This window comes from Misgurnus anguillicaudatus, chromosome 22, assembly GCF_027580225.2.
Source record: "Misgurnus anguillicaudatus chromosome 22, ASM2758022v2, whole genome shotgun sequence".
Taxonomy (NCBI): domain Eukaryota; kingdom Metazoa; phylum Chordata; class Actinopteri; order Cypriniformes; family Cobitidae; genus Misgurnus; species Misgurnus anguillicaudatus.
In genome coordinates this window covers 46,366,836-46,386,477 of record NC_073358.2, presented here as the reverse complement: position 1 = coordinate 46,386,477, position 19,642 = coordinate 46,366,836, and the positions used below count along the sequence as shown (strand labels likewise).

Sequence of the window (19,642 nt, the reverse complement as noted above, 5' to 3'; positions counted from 1 at the left end):
TTTTTGGACATAAAAGGTTATTTTAGTATAGGTTCCATTACTTGAGTGAAACGGTCTGAAGCGACCCATGCATCTCCATTTCTCCAGCAATTAGGGGTCTGCTCTATTGTAGAGTCTTAGTCGAATAATGAAATATACCGGGGAAGCATGCTGAGAAATAAGGCGGTGAAAACTGTATCAAAGTCAGCACAGCGTGAAGACTATGTGTATATACGTGTAAATAGAGAGGCTGTCTACAAGGTTACTGTAAATGCTTAGATGGCAGCATACTTGACAGCATACCCTCACTTACAGTGACTCCATTCTTTGTTTTTCTTCATAAAAGACCAATTAAAAACCTACATAATAGACACTAAGCATTAAATTTCAGAGGAAATGGAACATGAATAAGCAACAGTGTGATTCAACTGAGAATCTACTGTGATTTTGATCAGAAACATGACCGTAAAGGCTATCAATGCAAATTCGATTGTCTTACAACTTTTTAACGTCGTTTAAATAGATTTTTTAATGGTGACCTTATTAAATGTGGGTAATATCAGAAGGTCTTACTCACTCAGGCTAAAACCCTTTAATCACATTGACGGCCGGGTGTGATCCACACACAGGCATAGTCAATTTATTATTTTTAAACCTGTATATATGAAAGTGTAAGCTTACTACTGGCATTTTCATTACATTTCAAAACACATGAATACTTTTAATCAACTCAATTTTCTATAAAGCAATAACCAGAAACACATGCAGAGAAAAAGTAGTGGATAATGTAAGAGATTGACAGACACTATTTTTAAACGTGTTAAAAGGATTGTGGGTTTCCAGGAATACTACACTCTTAAGAAAACAGTTACAGTAAAGTTGTCACTGGGGTGGTACCTTTTCACTTTTGCACCTTAAAGGTGCATAATGGTACCGTAAAGGTACAAAATTATACTTATTAGTGACAACTTTTGTACCTTATTTTCTGCGAGTGCACAGAGATGAGCAATTAAGTTGCCTACCAATTTAAAGAAATATTTCATGCATAAAGAGATATTTAAGCAATATCGCTCGAGTAGGAGTGTGATATAGCAGAGGAAAACACTACGTCCCGTGTTTCCAAGCCTTTTTCCATGCCTACGGCCTCGTGCCTCTGGCCTAATCACAGCCGTGATGATATAGAGCTATATCACACGACTCCGAGAGCGATATTGCTTTTATACAACAGTTCAACAGGCACACATTTGAAAAACGAAAACTAGAAAACAACAACGGAGTCATTTTAAAAGCCTCTTTGTTTGAGAACTACTTCTTCCGCCACGGATTTGAGGGCGGCCAGAATGACAGGTAACACTTTCGGCTGCTTTGAATCTCATATTAACTCAATGGCCGGATTCGCCATTTTTAAATATTACAATTTCTTGGTCACAAAGTGTAGTTTTAAGATTAGTTCAGTCGAGAATATATATGTATTGTATTTAAATGTACAGTCGATTAGTAAAGATAGCGCCTGTTTGAACGTTTGCTTAGTGAGATTCGGTACGTATGAGAACCAAAGCATGAGCGGACGTCAGTGTTCACTCGCCCCGCTGACCACCGCCCTCTCTGGGCTACGTCTCTGACAGGGATTCCCTGGCTCTCATGCTGGCCTGATGGTCAAAAATTAGATCAAATCACGGTGTCATTTGGTGTCATGATGTAACTATTACTTGTTTTCTTATACATATTTAGTGTCTTTTGTGTTGTTATTGTTTTTGCGCGAGGTAAAAGTTAATAAAACTATACTTCTATAATGTTACTATCGGTTACTGTGCCGTTATCAGTAGACTATTGCACGCCTCTTAGCCAATCAGATTTGAGAACCAGAAAGAACTGTTGTATAATAGAATATAAAGAAAAGGTCCCCTCTTTAATTATTTATTTAAAAAAAAAAATCCATGTTGTTTTTCATATAATGAAAGTGAGCATGATAAATAATAACATACAAGCACCACTTTTGATGATTAATGCAAAGCTCGCTATGCAGGTTTAAAAGAGTCAAGGTTTCAAAACCACTAAAATTTTCTGTGTTACCGTTTCCAAGGTATGTTTACACAAAATTAATGATTTAATCATTAAAGGGATAGTTCATCCAAAAATTACAATCCTGTCATCATTTACTCATCCTCCTGTTGTATTAAACCTGTATTTAATTTAATGAACACAAAAGAAGATATTTTGATGAATGATGCAAGCACAAAGCTGTTTGTAACCATTGACTTCCATAGTAGGAAAATAGATATTCTGGAAGTATAGTGATAAATAAAGATATTTTGATAAATAATGGTAAGCACACTGTTGACAGTACACATTGAATATGTTTTTCCTATTGTGGAAGTCAATGGTTACAATCAGCTGTGTGCTAACCATCATTCATCAAAATATATTTTGTGTTCATCAGAAGACATTTATACAGATTTAGAACAAGATGAGGATTAGAAAATGATGACATTTTTATTTTGGGGTGAATTGAACATTGATTTGATGATTACATTTATTTATACCACGGGTCTGTTCAATGCTGCATTCTGATTGGCTGAGAAATGTCCTATGGGTGTTGATTATTTTTCTGTAAACCGCACACCTAATTTTTCAAATGTCTTAAAAATAGGCACCAGAGCAATGTTTGTGGTAACCGTGGTATAAGCGGAATAATTGACTCCGGTCCTTTGAATTATTTGAAAATAATGCACACCTGCGGTGTAACGGCACTCCGCTTCGCGTCGTGCCGCATTACCACCTTGGTGTGCATTATTTTCTTATAATTCAATGGCCCGTCGTCAATTATTCCTTACATATACACTGGTTTAAAAAAAAATAGCAATGCAACATCAGTAACCTAATAAACCAGATTGTTGCATTGGAAATTATTTAAGTACAGATGTAGAAGTGTTGTAATAGAAAAACAATAGACCCATTGGTAATGATATCCAAACTACTGAGTTAATAGTCCCTTTCACACATACAGTCTTTACTGGTAATTTACTGGTAAATTGCAGTTAACATGTCATGTGTGAACAGAACCTTTCCGGTAAATCAGTGCTCTCAATTTACCAGTAAGATAGGTTGTAAGATTAACGGTAATTTACCGGTAAGCGCTGTGTGTGAACGAAAAATATAGCATTACCGGCATTTAGATGACGTCAGACCGCGCTGACAGATCAGGCGGGCCAATCAGAAAGTTTTTTATACAGGTGACGCGGTTTCCCCCAGACTGTTTACGGACGTTTCCACACACATGTTGCTTAAAAGTCGAGCACACCTGAAGTTAACATCCACATTTCTTCACCAAAGTTGTTTAAAACAGCTTACCATCTAATTGCCAAATTGCCAACGTCCTTAGCACACCATCTGTGAAGCCTAATGTGCAAACGCGCAGGTTCCGTTTGACGCCGCCTAACGCAATGTTGTTTGGTCACGAGCAACTTCGCGACCGTTTGCCACAGATATGAAAACAACAAAATACGGACCGTGGATATTAAGTCATAACCCGGCGTTTACAAATACGACACGGACGGAGCCCACCGGCCGCGCGCCACAGGTAACTTCCGCTTTCTCTCCGAGTTTACCGGTATTTTGATACTGATGTGTGAATGATGTCTTACTGGTAAAAAGACGGAACGTCACTGCATGTGTGAACAGCACATTTTTGTATTTACTGGTAAATTCATTCTGGTAAATTCATGGTAATTTACCAGAATTACTGTGTGAAAGAGGCTATTGACTCATTTATGGAAAGTGGCGTGATCAAAACAATGTGAAGTGTGAAATTTAATAAAAAAATTTGTCAGTTCTGTGAAAAACAGCTCCTTTTTGTCATTAATTAAAAATTGGGCGACACATTTGCTTTCCCTTTCTTATAAAACACATCTGCTACTGAATTTCTAAGTAAACTGGAGCATTTCTTCATTGCTCAGAGGAACAACAAAATTTGATTAAAAAGTTGATTTGAGAGGGGAAAACTTATAAAGAAATGCAAAAAAGTTTAGCATGCTCAGCTAAAATGATTGAAAATGCAACAAAAACCCAAAGTTCGGAAGAAACAAGCAACTTTGTTTAAACAGATGGATGAATAGTCAGGATGGCAAAGATTCTTTTTAATCACATCTAGAAAGATCAAAGATTATCTGAATGATCTGTAAGTACTGTGACAGTCAGAAGATGTCTGACTGAAGCTAAGCCATTTGCAAAAAGCCCCGTAAAGCGCCATTGTTGAAAATAAGGCATGTGCAGAATAACTTAAATACATCAACTGTCCCAAACAAAAATGGCGCGACATTTTGTGGCCTGATGAGAGTAAAATTTTTATTTTCGGGTCAAGTGGTTATCAACAGAACCTCAGGGGACCCCAGGTACTGAATTCAAGCCACAGTACACGGTAAAGACAGTTAGCATGGTGGAGCAAAAATCATGATAAATCACTTGCTGATGCCCCTAAAATGAGTGTTTTATAAGGCATCAGTCAGTATTTAGTGTGACCTCTCTTGGCACTAAACACATCTTGAGCTTTTTTGAGGAGACTGAAGTCATTTGATTAGAATGAGAATTTAGTCTTTAATTTCATATAGGATATGGAGATCCTGCAGTTGCCTAAAAGTGCTTAAGTGGAAGGGGAGTTTACCTTAAATACTTGACACTTTAGCTTATACTTTAAAGGGGACATTCCATGAAAATCAGACTTTTTCCATGTTTAAGTGCTATAATCGGGTCCCCAGTGCTTCTACCAACCCAGAAAACATGAAAAATAGCAACCCTGTAACTTTGTTTTGGTAAGGCTCTCTCTGCAAGCATGTGAATAAATAGTTCACACTCTAAAAAAATCCGTAAAAAAAACGTGTACTGTGTAAATATGAAGGAATTTTCCGTATTTATGTTTTACAGGCATTTATCTGTTTTTTTTAAATAACATGTTGCATTGTGGGTGCGGTGACTCCTGTTGCGGTCTTTCACTTTTGCCTCTCTGTCGCCATCTCTGTTTGAAACCTAGAATTACAACTTGCTTGCAGAGTTATTTTCTAACATGGATGATGTTTAACTTCTAAACAAATGCTGTCAGAACAAGATACAAGTGTTCAACTATTCCAGCATCCACACATGTGATTTAGTAGACAAATCTTCTTTCTGACGTGACGTGTAAGTCAAATGGATATTTACCAAAATATTTTTCCTATTAAATCTCCAGTTTGTGATTCTTTTAGATTCATTTGAAGTCACCACTATGGAGATTAGTGTTCCCTTTAGTTAGGCTTTTGTCCCTTGACCTTCACAAAACTGACTCTGCTCTTTTAGCATTGCAACAGTGTTTTTGCTTGTAGCAATTACAACTTGTTTGTTGTTTGAGGAAGGAGAATTGTCTATGATGTCATATAAGCTTAGTTGTTTTTATGTTATGCTGCCTAACATTTAAATATGAAATGATAAAATAATAATAAAGAACTGAAATGTACAGACCCGGCGCCAGACACAAATTCACGGACGGGCATTTCATTTTTCAGGGGGGGCACAAATGAGAGCAACGTCACTGCAATGCATAATATCATTAATTATGGACATTAATTGTGGACAAAAAAGCGAGGAAGAACTAACATACCTCTCCATTAACGCAATACAACGGAGAAGTCGTAAAGATTGGACCTAGCTTACTGAAGCAATCTAAATGCAAATAAACAACACATTCTCACCCCATGTCGTCAATATTTGACGCACTTGACCATGCGTCAATATGTGACGCGGAGGGTATACCTTTCGCGTCATTTTTTGACGAACTGGGGACTTCAATACTATTACGTCCGTTGCATTCTCTTTCCTATTTTCTTACCATTTTCGCGTCGGTTTAGGGTTAGATTACGCGAAATTAAACAGTTGTCGCCTGGCGTTGGGGTTAGAGTTAGGTATGACAGTTGTCACCTGGCGTTGGGGTTAGAGTTAGGTTTGGGTAGGGATGTCATTATGTAAATCTAACCCTAAACCGACGTGAAAATGGTAAGAAAATAGGAAAGAGAATGCAACGGACGTAATAGTATTGAAGTCCCCAGTTCGTCAAAAAATGACGCGAAAGGTATACCCTCCGCGTCACATGTTGGCGCATGGTCAAGTGCGTCAGGTGTTGACGCCATGGGGTGAGAATGGGTTGCAATAAAACACGTCGCAGGGCTCGACATCAACGCTTGTCCGGTTAGAGACAAGTGGATTTTTTAAAAGGCCAAGTGAAAGAGAATTTTACTTGCTCGACCGAACAAGTAGCCTGGTCTGATTAAAAACGCCAATAAACAATCACCAAAACAGGATAATGATTCTGCATCCTTTAATCAATGGCGACCGAAAGTGCATAATGTAAAAACGCAAAGTTAAACAAATAAGCACAGCAAACACACAAAGACGAGAGGTTGTGCTTTAAAAGTGTATATTTGTTATTTTTCTTGTCAAAAATGACAATCGTTTTGCTAGATAACACCCTAATGCCTCGTTTGGGATTGTTTATAGTCCTTTGAAACTCCGTTGAAAAAAACTGTTACGTGTTGAGTTAAGTGTTTATTGTTGGTGTCTATTAAAGTCCATTAAAATGAGAAAAATCTTGCAATGTTTTCCTCAAAAAACATTATTTTCTTCTCAACTGAACAAAGAAAGACATCAACATTTTGGATGACATGGTGGTGAGTAAATTATCTGGATTTTTCTTTTAAGAAAATTGAATATTCCTTTAAGGAGCACTTATTATAATGATACCGCCCCTTCAACTGCGCTATCCAACCATGAACGGCCTCACGAGTGTGATAGACAGAGAGAAAGAATGACTACAGTTCAGAGAAACACAAACAGGAGCCTACAATCTTATAACTTGTAGTTTTAATAATCTTTCTAAAGATTGAATTAACGTTCCAAAGGATTAAGCTTACCTTAGTGCAACAGAGAGAGCGAGTGAGTGAGTGAGTGAGAGAGAGCGAGTGAGCGAACGAACGAGAGAGAGAGAGAGAGAGAGAGAGAGAGCAACGAATGAACACGAGGATTAATGCACTGCACGAGACAGAGTGAGAGAACAACACATATTCACTATCATACACAATAAGCATAAATATGTTGTTTAATGTTTCTCTCAAGTTTCAAATGATTATGAGGAGTTACAAGAGTGAGAGACTGACAGATTCAGATCATCATCAAGCTCAGTTTGAGTCTGCACAGTACGCCTACCCCCAGAAAGTGCAGGCTTCTAATTGACTTCACTTGACTTTGTTGAATCCAATGGGGTCCCTGTGTCCATTTCCTTTACTGTCTATGGAAAGAACTTTTTGTAGTTTTAATGATCGCTCTGCATCTGATCTCTATCAAAAGTCCTTCGCAACAATGGATTTATCTCAGCTTTTTGTTAAAAAATTGGTGTTTTTGAAGAAACCTACCCAGTTTTTTTGTTTGAAAGCAGAGGGTCTGTTCTTTCATTTGATGTATTGTATGTTTATATATTTAAAGGCACACCGCGAAACTTTTTGGCCACTAGGGGGCGCTAGACATGTATTTTTCATGCCTAGCGCCCCTAGAGGCCACAAGCACCGCAGCACTGTCGCATAGGAAAAGAACTGGCCAACCTTAAAACTAAACTAAAAACTAAACATTTAAAACGCTAAACGATCAACATTTTGAGGCATCAGGGAGAAACGCAGTCTTGTTACAACTTTCTGATGAGGAACTTGTGGCAGAAGCCATTTCTCAATCTGAAGGTTGCAGCCTCCGGATGTCGTATTTCTATGCTGCATACGTCATCAAGACTGTCTTATTTCAGAATATTAACAATTATAAAGTTGACTACTATACTTAGTTAATCGTAAATTGTTGCAGTATGCTTATGACTTGCAAATGTAATGCTCAGTTTACCTTAATAAACCAGGCTTGATGATGTATGCAGCCTGCATATTTGACCTCCTGAGGCTGCAGCCTTCCAACCGAGAAACGACCAGAAGTATTTCCTTGCCTTTTTTGAAACAAATATTGTTGCATCGTCTCTCTCTCCCTCGCCACCAGGATTTTCCGCAATGGCGCTCGTTTTTCCTCTCTTTTTTGTGAAAATTGTCGCTCCAAATCCAAGTAAACCGATGTGTTTAGGTCTGCCGCTTTGTAATACGTCACGCGAGTGACAGCGGAACGCAGCAAATGAGGAAGAGAGAAGAGAGAAACGTTTGGATCTGATTGGTGAATGAATAGGGTTTGGTTTTACACTGTGTGAGTTTGAGCAAGTTTGACTGCTATAGCATCCTGGATCGTAATGTAAATACCATAGACACAGTAAAAGAAAGGTAAAAACGTGAACACGTGAATGCAGCATCTGAATACACGGAAACTATATGCAAGATAATCGGTGTCATTTATAATGAAGATCGCATTTATGTATGAATCAAGATTGTGAGTTTATATAAAAATTGCCTTAAAGGGGAATCGAACCCAGGTCGCCCATGTCATAGGTCCGTGACATTTACACAGTGCCACACTCCTTAAGTAGCCTCCAGCAAAATTCACGTTAAAAAAAATTGTGTGGAAGAAGTGACGTATGCCGTAAAGCAGTCGAATTTTGTAGTTTTTTGTTTTGTGCTCTGGTTACTACCCGAAACCTTAAGTTTTAAAGTACGAGTAAAAGCGATACAGACCCCGTCAGGCTATGGTAGACATGTCATTCAACCTATTTAAAGTCGATGTACTATCACAAGGGTCTTCAAAATGTATTATGAACGTTGAAAAATTACATGGTGTCGCTTTAAAGAAGAACATTTTCTGTAAGGCATTAAACTAAAATCATGTAAAATGCTGGTGCTAGCTTGCAACTTTTTTTAAAAACGCTGGCGGCGAAAGAGGTAAAAATCCCAGATTTTAGTGTTGCAATGGCACCGCAACACCGTGAAACTGTGGTAGTTTTGCTTAAGGTTTTCATACATCTATATAGGCCTATGTGATATACGAGCTTTATACATTTTCAGTCTAGCCCACACACAAAGTCTTGGAGATAATTTTTATAATATGTATCATTCAAGTTTTTTGTTAGCATTAATGCCTGATATTATGGTCATTGTAAACATGCCATGTGAGTTATTCCAGTTGAAAGGACAAGACTCACTCTAAAAACATCTATTATGGTATAAACATTATTTGTGATTCTCTGTGTGTTATGTAAATTTCTGTATTTGTAATTTCACATCATAGCGGTAAATTGCTTGGCATTGCTTTGAAGACGTTTATATCATTATAACCTCCTACTATGGAAGTCAATAGGTACCATCAACTGTGTGATTACTGTCATTTATCAAAATATCTTATTTTGTGTCCAAAAGAGTAAAGAAACCCATACAGGCCTATTATGCCCTTTATTTTTTTAATTCATTAATTAATAAGTTCATTTATAATCCGCTTCAATTCGTCCTCTTTTCGCTGAGTTTGTTGCAATGCATTCTGGGTGTGTACACTCTTAGAAAGGATGTGTTAATTTTTTACACATCTTTGTGTGTTAAGCTTTTAACACATTATGTGTCATTTTCAGGGTTCCCACGGGTCCTTGAAATCCTTGAAAGTTAGTGAATCTGGGGGAAAATTTAAGGCCCTGGGAAGTTTTTGAAAATATATATACATACTGTAGATACAGGTCATTAAAAGTGCTTGGATCTATTTTATGCAAGGAGTTTTCTGGAAAAAATCCATATTATTCCTTGTGTAGTGTAGGATAATATCATAAAAATTATAGACTTTTTAAGCACACGTGCTAAACTGTTCACTTTAAATGCTTATATCTTCTGTATGTGAATGTTGATGTATATCAAAATGCTTTTTGCATAGTTGTGTTTGACACATGAAAACGTCTTGGGTTACGTATGTAACTGTTGTTCCCTAAGAAGGGAACGAGACGCTGCGTCTCTCTTGCCATACTTCCTGCATCCCTGTAACGCCGTCTTGGCAATATTTCAGATAGCGATATACTTTCCTGGCTCCCTATTCACCCTGTCTTGTCGTTAAGCCTCATCATTGGTTGAATTTGATATACACATTCAGACGCACTTTCCCCTTGGAGGTAAAGTGTCACTGTAGTGACACAGCGTGAGTTTCCTCGAAAGGAAACTGTAACAATGTATCTTAAAAGGTAACACAATGTAACCTTGCTCTCACTTGAAATGTGTCATTTAGTCCTTGAATTTGAGGGTATTAGACCTGGAAAGTCCTTGAAAGGTCCTTGAATTTGAAGTTAACTAAGGTGTGGGAACCCTGCATTTTGTGTTAAAATATAATACAAGTTGTACAAAGAAATACAAAGAATTTGCGTAATTAAGTTATCTCCCATTTTTGTTGGTCTGATGCTTTAAGATGTCGTCTCTGTAGGTAGTGAGATTAGAAAACATAAGTTTTATAAGTTTCACATTTAACACATGCACAGAAATTATGTACAGACATCAACGCCATTTTTGAATACATAAATGCCCCAGGCTTTGTAAATCATTCAGGTAGGCTATAAAGACCTGAATAATGTTTCTGTTTGCAACCACTCCCACAAGATCCTCGATTCCCTGGCAAATCATTTATCCACTTCATAACCTTGAGCAAACTTAGATTCAATGTGCTGTGTGTCCAGTCGAAGAGCAGCATTAAAAAAGAATAAATAAATAAATAAAAAGCTTACAAGATACGAAATGGCTTTTCTCTCATTTGTTCTTATTTGAACCTTGCAGACAATGTAAAGCATGGGTGATTCATCCACAAACAATTTGATTGATTCCTAAAGCATTGTTGTGAAATTTGGTTCCTTAAAAATATTGTTGGTACTCATTAGTGATTGCAGACTTGTGGCTCTGTTGTTCTAAATGCAAATTCTCCCTCAATACACTCACAGACTCTCAATCAATTAAAAATGTAATTGAATTAGTTACACAAATATGCATAATTAAAAATGTGGATAATTTTTACAAACTAATCCTACTAGCAACAGGCTCAGAAAAGCCTCCAAATGAATATAAGACATTACAATATTGTGGCAGGCACTGAATTAATTACTTTCAGTCACGTGACCCAACGGGGGCAAGAAAGCATCCGTTTGCATTGGGCTATCCGTAAAGAGGCAGCACAACTCGTTTCAAGACACGAATGTTTAAATTACTTTTTTTAAAGAAAAATTACGATTGGAAAAGTTTTGGGCGCCTGGTAAATCTTTTATTTTGTTATTGAAAGCCTTAAATCCAGCTTCTCCAGTGTGGAAGTAACAGAGACATCATCTATGAAAAGTAGGTACAATTTCACACCAGTGCCTATTATTTAACATGCCTCCAGACTAAAAGGGGTTATTAGATTCCTGTAGACTCTGAAAGTCTTTAAAGCTTTTCTATGCTTCAATTTTATCCTCAGCGTAACTAAGGACCATGCTGAATTTTGACTTTTGATAATTCTTACATTTTGGCATTTACTGCAGAAGGATGGAAGTAATATACGGCCACCTACCTTGTGTCATTTCCACCCACAAAGAAAGGAGAAGCGGTCCTCTGAAAACAGCATTTCATGCATTATTCAGTTTTGTATAAGGAATTATTGTTTTCTTCAGAGGTCGGGTTAAATAAATGTGAAATAAATTGAAATAAATTCCCTGATAAGAAAATTTTTTAAAGCAGCATTTTTGGTCAAAAGTAAGTTTTGATGATGGGCTGAGATGATTACTAATCAGATTTTCCTTTCATGTTGACCACACACAAAGAGCTACAAGATAACAACTGTGTGTACCAATTATCTATGAAAATTTTATATCGCTTGGATGCATCTGAACATGAACGGTGACAAATCTGTGGCCTTTGGATTCAAGTCGATAATTAGTGATGTTATTAAAAGACTGGGCAAGAAAAGAAATCTCTCTATCTGTGTCAAATCGATGCAAATACAAGCCTTTGTCCCAGGCTTTCAGTGTGAAAAACAATTTCATTTTTTTTAATTATGTTTTACTTTAGAGCCGAACAAGAACAATGTCTGGTTTTACTTTAAGTGTGTACAAAAGCATTTTTTTTCCCACAAGTTTACAAGTTTACCAGAGGCTTCATTTTTTAAGACATATGAGGCTCACCCGGTGTAAACAGGGCCTTAAAAGTCTATGATGTCCACGCTTTCAAATCTCACACCGAGAAGATTGACAGATTGAACTTTTTTCCAGTTATGTGTGTGCAGAAATGAAGTCATAGTCTGGTGCTGATCTGGCCATGTGTCTCTAATGCAGGGGCAAAATTAGTTTGGCATTACATTACACAGCACCACTTTAATGATTTTTTCAAGTATTTGTATTTTATCCGTGTTTTTCTTTGGAAAACATACATTCCAAAGCATATTATCTTAATTTTTACTCTATTACATTTCATAAATACAAGTTTTTCTTTTAAATTTAATATTTAAGTACATTACATACTTTTACTCAAGTAAAAGTACAAAATTTTAATGTAATTAGGTATTAAATCAATTTTAATTAAAGAATGCACAGTATTTTAGAATGTAGGGAATAAGGGTGTCACGATTTCGATTTTAAATCGAAATCGATCGAAAGTCACAACCTCGAACTACGAATTAGAAAATAGGATCGTCGATGCTGCCACGCCCCCATGTCACGTCTGGTCGGCTTGCAAGGCGGGGGAAAAACCTTATATTTTAAACACGAGGGATGTATTGCTACAACTCCTTGAAATGCATATCAAAAACAGGATTACTACCTACTGATCTGACTTCAAACAGAGCACAGCTCTCTGCACGTACGCGAGAGAGGCGCCAAGACGCAGCGGATTATATTTGAAACAAAAGGGATAGTTTGCCTCAGCTCGCATGAAACGCATAAAACTGAACAAATACGTAATGATTACTACTTTAGTTTATGTTTAGACTTCGGACGGATGCGTGGACCTGAGACAGAGAGAAGCGCAGCTGCTTATGACGCGCTGGATTTATTTCAGATGCTAGTCCAAGACGCGCACAGATTAAGTCCATGTGCGTGCAAGAAGGAATCCTCTCTCTACAAGCTCTCTCGCGTAAAGTGAAGCCCACAAACCCCCATGCGAGGAAAAGCACGCAATGTGCATGTTAATGTGGGGAAGTAATTTTTTCCCAATACAAACACCCTACCAAAGCAAAGATGCTTGGAAAATTGTCCACCTCTGCTATCAAGTCTATCTAAATTCAATTTTAGCTGATAATAGTCAGTTTTACTGGCATTTTTGCCGCAGCCGCTATGAAAACCAGCCATTTTGTTGAACATTTGGCACAACAGGAAGTGCTCCGGCGTGATCACGTGGAAATTGACGTCAATGCATACCCAAAGCGTACCCGAACTTGGAAAGCATTTCATTTGATTAAGCCACGTCCGAAACCGCATACTGTATAGTAGGAACTGAATAAGATGAAGTACCTACTTACTTGCCGTTAAAACAGTAGGTACTGTATAGTATAAATCCTGGTAGTATGAATGAGATTCGGACGTACGACATCCGCCATGTTGCTACATCACGTGACGGTTTCGGACGCAGCATTAGTCTTCATTGTGCACTGCTATTTGTTTGCTCTGTAGATGAATGCACATGCGTGCAGGTATGAAGTGCTTCTTTACAAGGTAACACTGCCATCTACTGGTCTGGCATGTCTAAAACATCTTTGTGAATTTGTGTAAACGCTGATCTTTTTGACAGTGTTGTCGTTTGATTTTTCAAAACTTTTCTGCCTTTGTCTTTATATTAGACATTGCACAATCCTCTCTGTAGCATCATATCATCATCATCATTAGTATGGCATATTCAGAAGAATCATAACTCATACAAATTCAATGGCTCCTATCGTCTACTAGAATGCAAACTGTACCGTGTTGGACCTATACATCTTTTCCGCTCTCATAATAGCACACACCAAACACCAGATGGTCCAATGTCAAGGACACACTTATCCAAATAGCATATCATAGAAATAACGCTTCGGTTTGACTTTCTTCTAATAATGCATTTGTTTCTCTTTAATTTCAAGTGTCGACCCAGTCCACTTGTGGAAAAAGCTTGACTGAAGTATCGGTATCTCTCACCCGCTCTATCATCTTAAGATTAGTCTGGCAGAAACAGAATGTGATATCAATTGCTTGAAATATAATTTTTTTTCCGGAGGACATCTGCTCCCTGCATCGGAATCATTTCGCAAAAGTGTAACGTAAGCACGCCTCACTACACCACGAACAAGGTCTCGAATATGATAAAATCATCACAATCATTCATGGTGTTCCTTTGGCTCTACATAGCATTGCATTAGCTGCGCTAAAGATTGTGGGTTCGATTCCTAGGCTAGGATACAAACATACTGTACTGATAAAAAATGCATGGCTGGATTGAATTGTAAGAAGTTCTGGACATAAAAAGCATTGCACTTGTGAAAAGAAATGATAGTTTACCTCAGGAACCCTATGAGAAACACTTTACACAGTCAGAAATAGTCAAAAAATGGTCCCTAGCTGTCACTGGGTCAGTACCCTTTTCAAAGGTCCTATTATGTACCATTTCAATACAGAACCTCTGAGGTGTTTACTCTTTAAAGGGATAGTTCACCCTAAGATTTAAATTCTATCATTATTTTTTTCCTCCATGTTGTTGTCAAAGAAAGACATTTTGAGGAAAGTTGTAATCAAAACGATCATAAGCCCCATTAACTTTTAGAAAAGAATACTATGGAAGTGAATGGGGTTAAAAACAATCCTCAAAATATCTTCCTTCGTGTTCATCAGAACAAAGAAATTTATAACAACATGAGAATGAGTAAATTATGACAGAATTTTAATTTTTGGGTAAACTTTTTTTTAAAAGGGTACCGCCCCAGTGACAGCTAGGGATAATTTTTTAAGACAGTGATTAAGCAGAAACTGGACTGAAGCCGTTATCACTCTTTTAATTGTACAAAATGCTTAAGATTGCTATCGGCACTGTTGCCTAGCAGACCTGAAACCAGAGACCACTCTAAGTCCAGCCGTAAACCTTGGAAATGGAATTTGAAATTCTCATTATGATGGTATGAGAAATGTGGTGGGTCAGTTAATATCTAAATGACATATTTCACACACACACACACACATACACACGCTTGCATGCTTTGTGATGTGACTGACAGATCATGTGTGTAAGGTATGACTCAAAAGCTCCCCTATTTCTAACATTTACATGTATGCATTTGGGCAGATGCTTCCTTCTAATGCAAAAAGGCTGGGTCAGAAAGGGACAAACGCAACCTGCTGGGTTGTAATTTAACCATTGCTGGGTTGTTTCAACCCAAAATGCTGGGTAAACCTATATGATATCTATGCTTTTTATTAGTATTATGTGTAATCTATGAGATTGAAACCATGATATCTGTGTTACCAGCTAAATTTACTATAGAGCAGCACACTTTAAATCAAGAGTTTTTCAGAGAATTCAGAGCTCATTTTTATGAATAAACATTAAACAGATTGCTTTGCCACAATCAATTAATTACTGTGGTAAATCGTAATAAATGTGATTTCGAGTTTCATTAGCAAAAAGGAAACAGAATTATTTTTAAAGCTAACATAATAATAAATCGTTTGGAGTAAATGCTTTATTAAAATGTGACAAACTCATTACGTTGATTTACGTATAGCTCGTTTGCTGTCGTCCAGAGAATGTAATCGGATGACAGATCTGTGTTCTTAATGCAATATGCCACAATGTTGTTTATATGTATTTAAATGACTTGTGTTATACGTGTTAATGTTGACGGCTCACGCAATCATAATCATTCAAGTATTACATGAAAAAAACGAAACGCGCAATTTACCTACAACAAGTGGAACTGCAACTTCAGATTTTGTGGACGAATGTTCGTACCACAGATCTTAATTTCATACTTTAAATACTTGCTTTGCATTAAGTGTAAATACTCAATCTCAGTTAAATAAAATACGCACGCAATAAACTTACCAGCAAACGGTGACTGTTCGCTTTCCTCTCTTGCGTCCTGATGTGTCACCAAGAGTCGACGCCTTTGAGGTACTTTAACTGATTTCAGCCTTAACGAAAAAAAAGACAACAAGACTCCTCCGTCACGCAGCTCGTCAAACAACTAGCTGAAATGATGAAGGTGGTCGCACCGGGTTACTGGTGTGTCCAAATGATCCGCGCTGCGCGCCTGTCCAATCACCGAGACACTGAGTCAACAAGTAGCGAGCGCACGAAAGCAGCTCAAGCTTTTCAGTCAGACCCTGCGCACTCTGTTTCTCATCCACAACACGTCTTGACAGCACGTGTGCAGGTGGCCAAGACCACCCCTAAAAAGACACTGACCACCCTACTGCCCTCCCAACCAGAAAGAGTGACGTTTTTTTAGAACAACAACTTTAGTTTATAAATTAACATAGAATTTGACAAAAGACTATATTAAAAATAAATTTAATCACCTTGCATGATGTGTAGACTATACTGTAGAATACGCTCTAAACCCCTCCCCTTCTTGACCCGCGTTGCGGCGATACGCGCTCATGCGCAAACGCCCATGGTAAAGTTCGAGGGGAGCAACGCAAGAGAATAAACTTACAAAGCAGCTGGCTCAACGCTAAGGATTTTATGAGAATAGCATAAACATGTACAATAAAACACACTTAAAAATGAAATAAACAGAGCATTTCATGTTTTACAGGTTGGTCTTTAGTTTTCATGTACAGTACATAAACGGAATTAAGCAGTTATATAAAATAATATTGCACTGTATATCCTTTATACTACTTTAAAAGTTCATGGATCCAATATAGCATACTAATGGAGTTTGCATAACATGTGCCCTTTAAATGGATAGTTCACCCAAAAATGATTTCTCACTTCACAGACCTGTATAAATTTCTTCCTGTATAAACCAAACATGAGCCCCATTCACTTTCACAGTAGTAAAAATAATACCATGAAAGTGAATGGGGCTTGGTTACAAACATTCCTCAAAATATCTTCCTTTGTGTTACTCAGAACGAAGAAATGTATACAGGTTTGTGACAACATGAGAGTGAGAAAATGATGACAGAATTTTCATTTTTGGGTGAACTATCCCTTTAAGGAATTTAAACTGTTTTTTAAACAACAAAAATAGTTTTACCCAGAATTAAAAGTACTTTTGATTGGAAAAGACGCTGAGTCCCAATTCGCATACTATACATCCTAAATTGTATTCGAAACTAGAATTAGTATGTCGCAAATCGTAGTATGAAATGAGTATCGCAAAGATACCCGGATGGTCTACTATTTCCGGCTAGAATTCGAAGTGCAGATGAATGCACACTCTAACGGCTAATATTGCCCACAACTCATTGCGTGCGGGAGGGAGGAGCTTAACCACACCGACCCTCTTGCTTATTTGTAGTAATACTATGGCTGTACAACTGTTAACTTTATTAGTCCAACGAAAGAAACATGGTTACTGCACTTTTACTGATAGTTACTGTAGTAAAAGCATGGTTCATTTTCATCTGGGTTTTTTGAGTTATATACATAAGTATAAAATTAAGTATAAAATACGTTAAACAATAGTTATACTATAAACTTTTTAATATTTGGACTTTAAAATAAGTAGCTTTCGTTACACACATTGCACATGAACGTCAGAACCAGCCGCCTCACAAACGACCTGCCTTTGGTTCATGACGCTCTGCTTCTCCTCAACTTGGTACACATTGTGAAATGTATTGTGAAAAAAAATGATGAGAAAACAAGATGGGAATAGTAAATAAAATAATATTTGACATAAGTTATAAGAATGAATGAAATTTTGTTAACAGTCGTGGTGTGCGTAACTAGGCAACCACGTTTTCGTTCACGTTGCATGACGTCATCGAAGTACGTCCCAGAACGTGCATACTCTTTTGCTACACACTCAAAAGTATGTACATTTCCCTCACAAAAACAGTACATACTTTTAGGTCGTAGTATAAGTAGGCGCATTGGGACTCAGCATATGTCTTCAGCAATAAAAGCTCTTATGTTTTACATTAATGCAGCAAGTCGTTCCACTTTGTGGTAGTTCTTTAATCTTTATCATGGAGAGGATAATGCGAGCATCCACCATTGTTATTTTATATGGACATTCAGGACTTGTTTGTTTAGCTGAATTCACCAGTCTGTTGTTATTTTTTTAGTCAGAATGTACCAAATTGTTGATCTGGTCACTACTGGCGTGATGCAAGTTTTTTGCGCGTTTCAGCCCGGTGCACGTTTAGCGCCACGTTGTTTAAATAGAGAATGCATTTGTGCCCATTTGTGGGCCCATGGGCGTGCTGGACTAAAAACGAGATTGACGTAAGGCGTAAAGAGCTGCTTCACCTGCAGCCTGGTAAGTAATTTAATGTTTTGCTACATGTATTAATTTATTAATTTATTAATTAAATGCAAATATTGCATTTATTTAAAAAAAAATTTAAATGCTAACCCACAGATATATTGTGATGCCTCTGTAACTCTGGATATGGTGAGATGAGAACCTTTTTTAAGTATGACTTTCAAAACACGCACGGCGCTGTCCAAGTGTTGAAACGTTTCGGCTTTCCACACGTTTGTAAATTCTTTATCTCCTAAACTCTTCAGACAATTTGAATGTGAATACCCTCTAAATAAAGCTGTGCACTTTAAGCCAATATTCATTTTATGACTGTAACTGGAATACAAAATGGGCTTTTGTCCCAATATGGAGCTGACTGTAACAGATCACATGTGGCAGAATTCTTTGCTATAAAGGCTCAAGCCACACAAATCATTTCAGCATGTGCCCTCTATACTGTACACAGTGGCCTTGCTCTTTCTTTGTGATAGACGCTCACAAATAGCCCTTCCAACTGATTGATCTTAAATGCCTCCAAAAACATCTTTCAACAGAAACTATGAGGAATTCTTTTTGATGAAATCCCAAATGCTATTGTCCCTCACTAGAATCCACACACATGATATTGTCAAATCAAAAGCACTGTCTTCTTTTGTCAATTAGCATACATTTTAATGATAGTTTTTAGATGTTTGTGTGTATCAGGTTTTGCCTACATTGTGAGGATCAAATGATTGCATATTTAAAAATATGTGTACATACAAAATTCCTTAATATAATGTCTTGAAGAAATTGGACTATTTTAACTAACTATGTGTACAAACTACTTCATTTTAATAGAAATAAATACATAAAAGATAAAAATATATCATGTCCACACGATTGACAGCGACCTTAAGGAATAATTCACAAAAAAAATGGTCCGCATTAACTTGACCATAGTCATATTTATTTCTACTATGAAAAGTCAATGAGCTCCATTTTTTGGTGGGCTACTCCTTTAAAGAATCTTTTCAAATATCAGATGAAAAGGCCTTGAAGTAGCAATTAAAATTTGAAACTAGTGAAAATAGTGGCCAAAGGTTTTGAGTGACAAAACTGAGAATGACACATACAGTATATGCATATGTAATTGTCCATGTAAGTTGTACTGTAGTAACATCTGCCATAAGGATCTTAAAGGGACACTTCCGATTTTTTTTAAATATGCTAATTTTCTAGTTCCGCTGGTTTGTTTAACAAACGTTTTTAGGGCAGCGAGTTCCCCAATGTTTTTTAAGTAGAATCAACTCGTCTAGGC

General features: G+C 37.2%; 1 protein-coding gene across 1 annotated transcript in view; it reads right to left on the bottom strand.

Annotated features, from left to right (window-relative positions):
- Window positions 1–16,294, bottom strand: part of npffr1l2 (neuropeptide FF receptor 1 like 2) — a 42,237-nt gene extending 25,943 nt beyond the window's left edge. Inside the window, exon 1 of the mRNA XM_055198517.2 lies at window positions 15,966–16,294. The gene's annotated coding sequence lies outside the window, so the exon portion shown is untranslated. The remainder of the gene's footprint in view (window positions 1–15,965) is intronic.
- Between the last annotated feature and the right edge of the window lie 3,348 nt (window positions 16,295–19,642).